Consider the following 9326-nt stretch of genomic DNA (forward strand, 5'->3'; position numbering starts at 1 on the left):
GCATAAGCAGGTTTTTAATGAATCTTCCTCTGATCCTGATGCTGCACTTTTTTTCATGAAATCCAACTTCTCTAGTAATTTTCTTAGCATAAATATTGAATAGATATGAAGAAAGGATACATCCCTGATATATGAACACAAATTATTTGCACCACTCAGGAACTTTAAACCTGTTGCTTAGTTATGGTGGCCCTGAACATTTCAAAGTAGAATTGCAGTCTGATTTTCTGTTGATGGTGGTAGGTAGTCTTATGGGAGGGAGCTCTAATAGTATACATAGTCCACAGGGTGTTGCACAGTTTGAATTCACCAGTGGCTCTATGGGAGAAAGGTAGGAAATCTTTTGTGTGATTTACAGCCTCCAAAAACCTGCTGAAGGGTCTACTATGAGTTGGTTCCCACTCAGTGGCAATGAGTTGACTCTTACAGAAGTCGATCATCAGGATTTTCTTTCATGGCATTGCTGGGTGGATCCAAACTACCTTCTTTTTGAAAGTGCACACCCAGCTGGATTTAGAGTGGTGACTGTTTACTCAGAATATTTAGTCTGTGCTCTCTGCCTGCTCACCTTGGCCCCATAGGCCCCTGCTCACCCCAGTAGTACAGCATTGGTTCTTTTCCCTGCTGTTTGAAAACTGTTTACTCCAGGCTTGGATTCCATTAACTCTTTCACTCATTACCATGGAGTCAGAACCGCCTCCGAGCTGACTCTCTAGCAAGTTTTCAGAAGCTGTAAATCATACTGGAAAAAACTGCCCATCTTTCTTGCCTGGTGCATCTGGTGTATTTGAACTACATGCCTTTGGGTTGGCAGCACAAGTCCTTACTCATTAGGTTTCCAGGATTCAGGTAAGGAGAGGATAGATTCAAGTAGGTGGATGTTATTGTTAGCTATGGATACCTAATATGGAGATGAGAAATTAAGAGACCTTTTATTTGACCACAAAAATCCTTACTATTGGGTCAAGAGGTGGAGAAAAGATTGAAGTTGTCAATGATTTCACTTACTTAGATCCACAACCAACACCCTTAGTACTAGCAGTCAAGAAATCAAAAGGCATCTTGCATTGGGAACATCTGCTGTCAAGGGCCTCTCCAAAATACTACACAGAAATTAGTAGGAAGACTAAGGTGTGCCTGATTTAGGTCATGGTCTTTCCAGTCATTTGTTATGCATCTGAGTGCTGGGCAATGAATAAGGATGACAGAAGAATTGATGCCATTGAGTTGTGGTGTTAAGAACTGAGTACTGAATATCCCATGGACTGCAAAAAGAATAGATATATCCTAGAGAAAGGGCAGCCAGGGTGTTTATTGGATGCAATGATGATGAAGCTTCATCTCACATCCTGTGGGCATGCTGTTAGGAGGGACCATTCCTCTGGAAGGGACATCATGTTTGGAAAGGTGGAGGGGTCAGTGAAGGAGAGGAAAACCCTCAATCAGTTGGATTGACATAATGACTACAACTCTTGGCTCAAGTTTGTCAGAGTTGATGAAGATGGCACAGAATAGAACTAGGGTCTCTATGATTCATACTCTGTGGCGCTTAACAAAAACAATGCTCCTTAATAACCATTAATAATATTTATTCATTTAGCACATGTATTGGACACTTAATGAGTCTTGCTAGGCTTTTTTTCTAGGTGCTGGGGCTGGAGAGAGTTTTTAAAGAAGCTCTTTTTTTTTGTGGTGCCGCTGGGGCAATCAGCTGCTTCACCATGATGCTGAACATGAACATCTCTTTCCCAGCCACTGATTGCCAAAAACTCATTGAAGTGGACGATGAACCAAACTTTGTACATTTTATGAGAAGCGAATGACCATAGAAGTTGCTGCTGAGTCTCTTTGTGACAAGTGGAAGGGATATGTTGTCCGGATCAGTGGTGGAAACGACAAGCAAGGTTTTCCCATGAAGCACGGTGTCTTGACCCATGGCCGAGTTTGCCTGCTGCTGAGTAAGGGGCACTCTTGTTACAGACCACGGAGAACTGGAGAGAGGAAGCGCAAATCTGTCCGGGATTGCATTGTGGATTCCTATCTGAGTGTTTTCAACTTGGTTACTGTCAAGAAAGGGGAAAAGGATATCCCAGGACTGACTGATACCACTGTGCCTTGTCGCTTGGGGCCCAAGAGAGCCAGCAGACTCTTCATTCTCTCCAAGGAAGATGATGCCCATAAATATGTTGTGAGAAAGTCACTGAACAAAGAAGGCAAGAAACCCAGGACCAAAGCACCCAAGATTCAGCATCTTGTTACTCCACATGTCCTGCAGCACAAGCGCTGGCACATTTCACTGAAGAAACAATGCACTAAGGAGGAGGAGGCTGCAGAGATCACTAAGCTTTTGGCCAAGAGAATGAAGGAGGCCAAAGAGAAACGCCAGGAGCAGATTGCCAAGAGATGGAGGCTGTCCTCTCAGAGAGCGTCTACCTCCAAATCTGAATCCAGTCAGAAATAGCATTTTCTATGTGTGGCAAATAAATAAGCTCATGTATTAAAAACAAATACACAAAACAAAAAAAAATATAATTACAGTATTCTAGACCAATACTACATTTTTTAAAAACCTTTAAATAGTGAAGGGTTAAAAATGGAATTATCTCATTAGTTTGTGCAAGAAACAAAGTAATGTAATGGAATATATTGATAATTAGACCAAATATAAACCAGCAGGTCCAGATGGTAGTTATCTTGGATAAGTTAAGAAATTGCCTAATGAATGTATCAAATTAATTACGTTCCCTCTTCAAAAAATTATAAGCTGTTAAGTTAGGAAAGAAAAAAAATGCTGTATCCCAGTTAAATATGATACAGATATGCATAGTTGTTTTCCAATATCTAAGATACATATTGTTTAAAGGATAACCAATGATTATTTTGAAAATGGCGAGAATAAAGAAATTGTATAACCTGTGTTCCTGATCTCCAGGCCATAGGTAGGGAGGGATAGGGGTGGAGGATAGTATCACACATCATTAACTGTTGAGTTGCCACCCAGCTTCTCAGGAAAATGCTCTGATATAGTCCTGTCATGCTGGTTCAGTTATGTGTAAAAATGTGAACTACAGTCATGAAACAGATAGATGGGAGACCACCTACATGAGAGCAGGCGGACACTTTGTTCAGAGCTTGCACAGTAGTCAGCCGCCATCTCTTGGGTTTGACAGATTCAGAGACAGGCAGGGGAGTGGGAAAGCTTTATGCTGAAAACAGGGAAGACTAACGATTGCCCTAGGGTTGGCTGGGGAAGCTGGTGCTGAGTGAACCGGAAGTGGGGCGTCGGATGTGATTAGTTAGGGGAACGGACTTGGCTCGCTCTGGATGGCCCTGAGTTGGAAGTGGTAGCAAAAATCCGAGAAGCTGCCAGTTATTGATTGTTCTGGACCTACTGCAATGGAGGTTGGGGGATGATGAGTTTATCTTATCCGTTGCCTATTTTGAATATTCAGATGCCTAAACATATAAAATATTCTCTATTACCATCAAAAGTTAAAATAGCTATGACCATTATGAATTTCAGCCTTTGATACTATTTTTGTTCACATTCAAGAAAGTGAAAAGAACAAAGCATAAATTGGACCTTACCAGGCCAAACCCAAGGAAAGATTGGTAATTTTCAACTCATTAAACAGGAAGGGCACCTGAAAATATACCCTTGATAGTCAACACGTATATAAATGTACTTAACAGCAAATCTTTCCAGTAGCACTCGGGATAATCATAAATAAATCTTTGTAATTTCACTTGCTAAGCAGGATACATTAGCCAGTCAGTCATTGCTGTTGAGTTGGAACTGACCCTCCAGCAGGTTTTCTGAGGCTGTAAATCTTGTACAGACTGTGATTTCTGGTCTCTCTCCTGAGTAGGGCATGATGGATTTGAACCTCCAGAGAAGCATGGCCTTCTGGCTGGAAGTATAGCTCTCTACAGATTATATCAACCAGAGTTTCCTGAGCAGGCCACAGAGAATCCAGCTAATGCAAAAGAATCTTTCCATTCAGAAAGTCAGCCTTTGTGACATTTGGTTTGAGGCTCATATTTGAAACCCTGATCATCATACTCCATACACAGAAGCTTAACATGTCACTTTTGTCCTATTCCACGGTTGAAGTTTCTGTCGGCTTCTTAGATCACAGTTTTTACTGTTGAGGGGAAACTGCCTGAGATGTTCTTCAGGATTCTCCAAATGGAATTTCAGGAGTATTATAAAATCTGTCTCAGGAGAAAGAGGGACAATCTCTTGTATGTTTTACTGCCCCTGAAAATCCACTGGAGGAGGATCAGCTGTGAGTCAGTTCTGATGGCAATGAGTGGACTTAATAAAGTCTGTATTGGAGTAAGACCACCCAGACAGATCCACCAAATTGACTGTTGAGAAATAGAAACTTAATTCCATTTAAATAGCTCTTTTTTCCCCCACTATAATATTTGGTTTTGAAGCACCTTGGTTTTCTGCAATGGTGCATAGACTAGTTGTAGGAAGAAAGACCTTTTGGGAAAACTGGCTAACATCATTTTAGGTACAGAAAAATTATGTGTTAAAAATAAAATCTAGGCGAGCTCTGGTGGCCTAGTGGCAAGAAGCTGCACTGCAATCTCAGAGGTATATGGTTCGAATCCACCAGATGCTCTGCTGGAGAAGGAGGAACAATCGCCCCCTGTACCAGTCTGATCTGATTTGACGGTACACACAAAAAATAATGAAATAAAATAAAAAATTAAAAAAATATAAAATCTAATAAGAAATAGGAATAAAAATCATAGAACTCTAATGTTGCAAATTGGTATATATAGAAATAAAAACTTGGTGTTTGTTTTTCTGTATACATTCTCACCAACAAAGTATATGTGTATGTCTTTTTCTCTGTAGGTGTGTGCGTACCACAATGAGATACCACTTCTTACTACTCACCAGGAAAAGTCAGATAATAGTAAATGTGACAAAGACATGGATAAATCAGAGTCTTCATACATTGCTGATGGAAATGTAAAATGGTGTAGCTATTATGGGAAACAGTTTAGCAGTTCCTCAAAAAGTTAAGCAAACATCATTTGACCTAGTAATTCCAAACCTAGATATGTACCCAAAAGAAATGAGAACATGTTCACACAAAAATGTGTACAAGTGCATAGTAGCATTATTCATAATAGGTAGAGACAATGGAAATGTTCATCATCTGATGGATAACCATAATGTGGTATATCTGTTAAATGACATTCAGCCATAAAAAAGAATGAAGTACTAATTCATGTTATTCTGTGGGTGAACTGTGAAAACTTTATACTAAGAAATCAGTCAAAAAAGACCATGTCTAAAATATATGGAAAGTAGATGTAGGGGCAGGGGTGGATGTTGGATTGATGGTGGAGAATCAGACTAAGGGTTTCTTTTAGAGATAATGAAAATGTTTTAAAATTTATTGTGATGGTTTCACAGTTCTGTGAATATACTGAAAACCACTATATACTTTTAATAGGTGAATGGTATATGAATTATATATGAATAAAGCTTTAAAAATATAAGTGATAAAAAACTAGAATAGTTTATAACCTAGGCATTTGGGTTCAAATTACTGTCTTGGTAGGCCTCCTATGTGCTAAACCTTGTTACAGTAAATTTTTTATAGAGCAAAGGCTTTGGAATCAAACAGACCTGGGTCAATTTCAGGCTTCAACACTTCCAAGTTCTAAAGTTAGACGCTAGCCAAATTATCGAATCTCTCTTAGTCTCATTTTCTCAACTGTAAATGGAAAATAATACCAATCACTTAGGTTTATTATTAGACCCCACGATAGAGGTGAAATAAATATCAGTCATGTTAATACACACTATTGTTGCTGTTATAATACACATTACTGATAACTGGTATATTCACACAACGGAATATGATTCAGCATTGAAAAACAATTTATGAAACACTACACAACATAGATGAGTCTGGAGGACATGATGCTGAGTGAAATAACTCAGGCACAAAAGGGTAAAGACAATATGAGACCACTGTTAAAAAAAGGATGGTTACGGGGGAAAGAAGGGGAGAGCAGGAAAAGAATGGATCATTTCTGTATTGGACTAAGTGAAGGGAAGGCCAATCTGAAATGAATAGACGATAAGACATGTGTACTGCAATTAACAGTCTACAACAGGACATCCTCTAGGAATTTATTGTGATTCTGTGGGAAGAAAGGGGAAAAATTAAAACAGAGGTGAGTTATGAAATTAACAACATGCAACATAGGTTTGCTTAGCTACTACAATAATTGTATTGACTTATGGTTATTATTACCTATAAATGATAGTCTGAAAATACCAATAAGATTTGTAAACTTTCACTCAATTGGATTTTTTTAAAAGTAAAAACATACACAAAAGATTGGCAAATCTTATCTGGGAGCAGGGCACATTACAGAAGGATTGCAATGCAGTTAAACTCTAGAAGTTCATGTCAACAAATATCTATTGAAAATGGGCAATCTTCTCCAAAGTGATTTATAGCCACTGAAAACCTGCTAGATGGTCAGCTATGAGTTTGTTCCAACCCCACAGTAATGAGTTAAAATTTGAATAGGTACCATAGTGGGTGCTAAATCAAGCATAGTGCCTATACTTCAGTCTTCAGTATGGATTGAGGCTTAATATCAAAAGATTCTCACCACTGGACCAATTGGCAGCATCAGGATGGATGGTGAAGAGATTGCAATTGTTCACAGTTTTGGTTTGCTTGGCTCCACAGTCAACACTCTTGGCACCAGCAGCTAGGAAATGAAAAGATGCATTATGATGGGAAAGTCTGCAGTTAAAGACCTCTCTAACTACTGAAGTGCAATGATGTCAATCTGGAGACTAAGGTTCACCTGATATGGGCCATGGTCTTTGTAATCACTTTCTATGCATCAGAGAACTGGACAATGACTAGGGTTGATAAAAGGAAAATTGAAGCCTTTGCGCTTTGGTGCTGGAGAAGAGTATTACATATACCATGGACTGCTAAGAAAACAAACAGGTTTGTCCTGGAGAGGGTGAAACCAAGCTGCTTCTTAGAGGCAAGGATTCTGAAGCTTCATCTGACATACTTTGGACATATTGCAAGGAGGGACCAGTCCTTGGAGAGGGAGGTCATGCTTGGGAGGGTGGAGAGACAGCGCAGGAGACGAAGACCGTCAATGAGATGGATTGATTTGGTGACAGGGGTAATGGGGGAATGTGTGTCAGAGAGAGATTGGCATAGGATAGGGCAGAGTTTAGAGCTGTTGTACACAGGGTCACTAACAGTCACAGGCAACTTGACGGCACATAACATATGAAAAGCTTCCCAGGGAGCTCTGGTAACATAGTCTGTAGGGAGTCTGGCTGGTAAATCAAAACATGGGGCTGCTCTTCAGTGATAGTTCAAATCCTTCAGGGTCTCCCAGGGAGAAGGATGCAAACTCCTCTCCTAAAGTTTACAGCTTCAGCACTCATTGGAGGTTCAACTGTAAGTTGGTTCTGACTTGATGGCAATGATTTCCATCTAGCACTCAGGGTGATCCTTTTCAAGTGAAAGTAAAATCATGGTATTTCTCCATTCAGAACTGTCCTATGGTTCTCATTTCACTCAGAATGAGAGGCTTACAAAGCCCTTTGTGACCTGTTCCCCTAAGTTTCTCCTTATCTCTTAGTTCTTTCCTAGTATGCTCCCATTTGGACCTCTGATTTTATTTGTCCAAGATGGCGATTTTTTTTTTAGTTCTGTTTTGGTTTTGCTTATGTACTATCAGAAGGCAATAAATATAATTAGCAGGTGTTATGCTTCCTTGCTTGCTTAAAGCATTTATGTATCTGCAGGCCCTTGGCTGACCCTGGAGTTTCCTCTACACTATGGAGGCAAATGTGCAGTCACTGAAAGTTTCAAAGCAGGTCAGATTTACATTTAGATTTCCTTTTCAGCATGGAGAATGGATTTACGGGAAACTCTACTGGAAACAAAGAGTGAAAAACAGACTAGTTAGGAATTTATTCTAACAACTCAGATGAGATCCGAGTAAGAGTAGAAACATTACAGAATCCAGAAATACATTTTTTTAAAAAAAATTTTTCTTGAAGGTTTACAAATCATATTGTTATTTAATACAATCATTCATAGACATTTTGTTTTAGAACAAAAATACCCCTGCTTAATTACAGTGGGTAATCAAAGCCTTAGAGATCTCTGGTCTTAGTGGGTAAGGAGTTGAGCTGCTAACCTAAAGGCAGTCAGTTCGAATCCACCAGCTGCTCCGTAGGAGAAAGATGGACAATCTCCCCCCAAATGATCTGCAGCCTCCAAAACCCCCCAGAAGGTTCAGGTATGAGTCAGATCTGACTCCAGGGTAATGACTTCATCTTGAGTGTTTGACTTAAGGTAGTACTCTTGGTGTGTAGAGAGCTACACTGTCACTGGCTCTTCGCATCCCATCAGCTCTGAGGAAGAGGGGTGGACATTCTTCTCCTGTGCATTTAGCAGCCTCAGCAATCCAAAGGAGAGCCAGCTGAGTGAGTTCAGCAACAAGAGTGCTTGACTAAGGAGCCCTGGTGCTTCAGTGGTTAAGAATTCATCTGCTACCTGAAAAGTTGACAGTCTGAACCGACTAGCTGTTGCTCAGAATGACTTAGCAGTCTGTTTTTTCAAAGATTTATAGCCTTGCACACCCTAAGGGCTAGTTCTACTCCATCCTATACACTCACTATATAGAGTTGGCATTAACTATTAAGACAATGAGTTTAGTGCTTGTCTGAAGAAGCTCCTGGCTCAGCTGCTAAGCAAGGGGTTATAAATTTAAAAACACCCAGTGACTTCAAGAAACAGGCCTGGCAATCTACATCCACAAGGATTACAGCCCAGAAAACCCTGATGGGACACTTCTGCTTTGTCACATTGGGCCATCACATAGGGTTGCTGAGCTGGACCTGACTCCGTTGGTACCAAATCACAGTAACCACACGGTACTTGACTGAGAATGAGTTGGAGGCCAAGTGTTTAAGATAACTTACAGGTTTCTCTCTTACATGGTGGATAAAGGTATTATTTTCTTAAGGGATTTATGTTGTTGTTGTTGTTATGTGCCGTCGAGTCGCTTGCGACTCATAGCGACCCTATGTACAACAGCCCTAAACTCTGCTCTGTCCTGTGCCAATCGCACTGCCTCTAACACACCCATCCCAATTACCTTAGTCACTGAATCAGTCCATCTCATAGAGGACCTTCCCCTCCTGCGCTGTCCCTCCACCCTCCCAAGCATGATGTCCTTCTCCAAGGACCGGTCTCTCCTCACAACATGTCCAAAGTATGTTAGACGGAGCCTCA

The 9326-nt window shown here is 40.3% G+C and overlaps 1 pseudogene; it reads left to right on the forward strand.

Moving 5' to 3' along the window:
* The first annotated feature begins 1721 nt into the window (after positions 1 to 1721).
* Positions 1722 to 2461, forward strand: LOC102871177 (annotated as a pseudogene).
* Positions 2462 to 9326: the final 6865 nt, after the last annotated feature.

The sequence above is a fragment of the Elephantulus edwardii genome, unplaced genomic scaffold (assembly GCF_000299155.1).
Source record: "Elephantulus edwardii isolate Elephantulus edwardi_28Jun2011 unplaced genomic scaffold, EleEdw1.0 scaffold00270, whole genome shotgun sequence".
Classification (NCBI taxonomy): domain Eukaryota; kingdom Metazoa; phylum Chordata; class Mammalia; order Macroscelidea; family Macroscelididae; genus Elephantulus; species Elephantulus edwardii.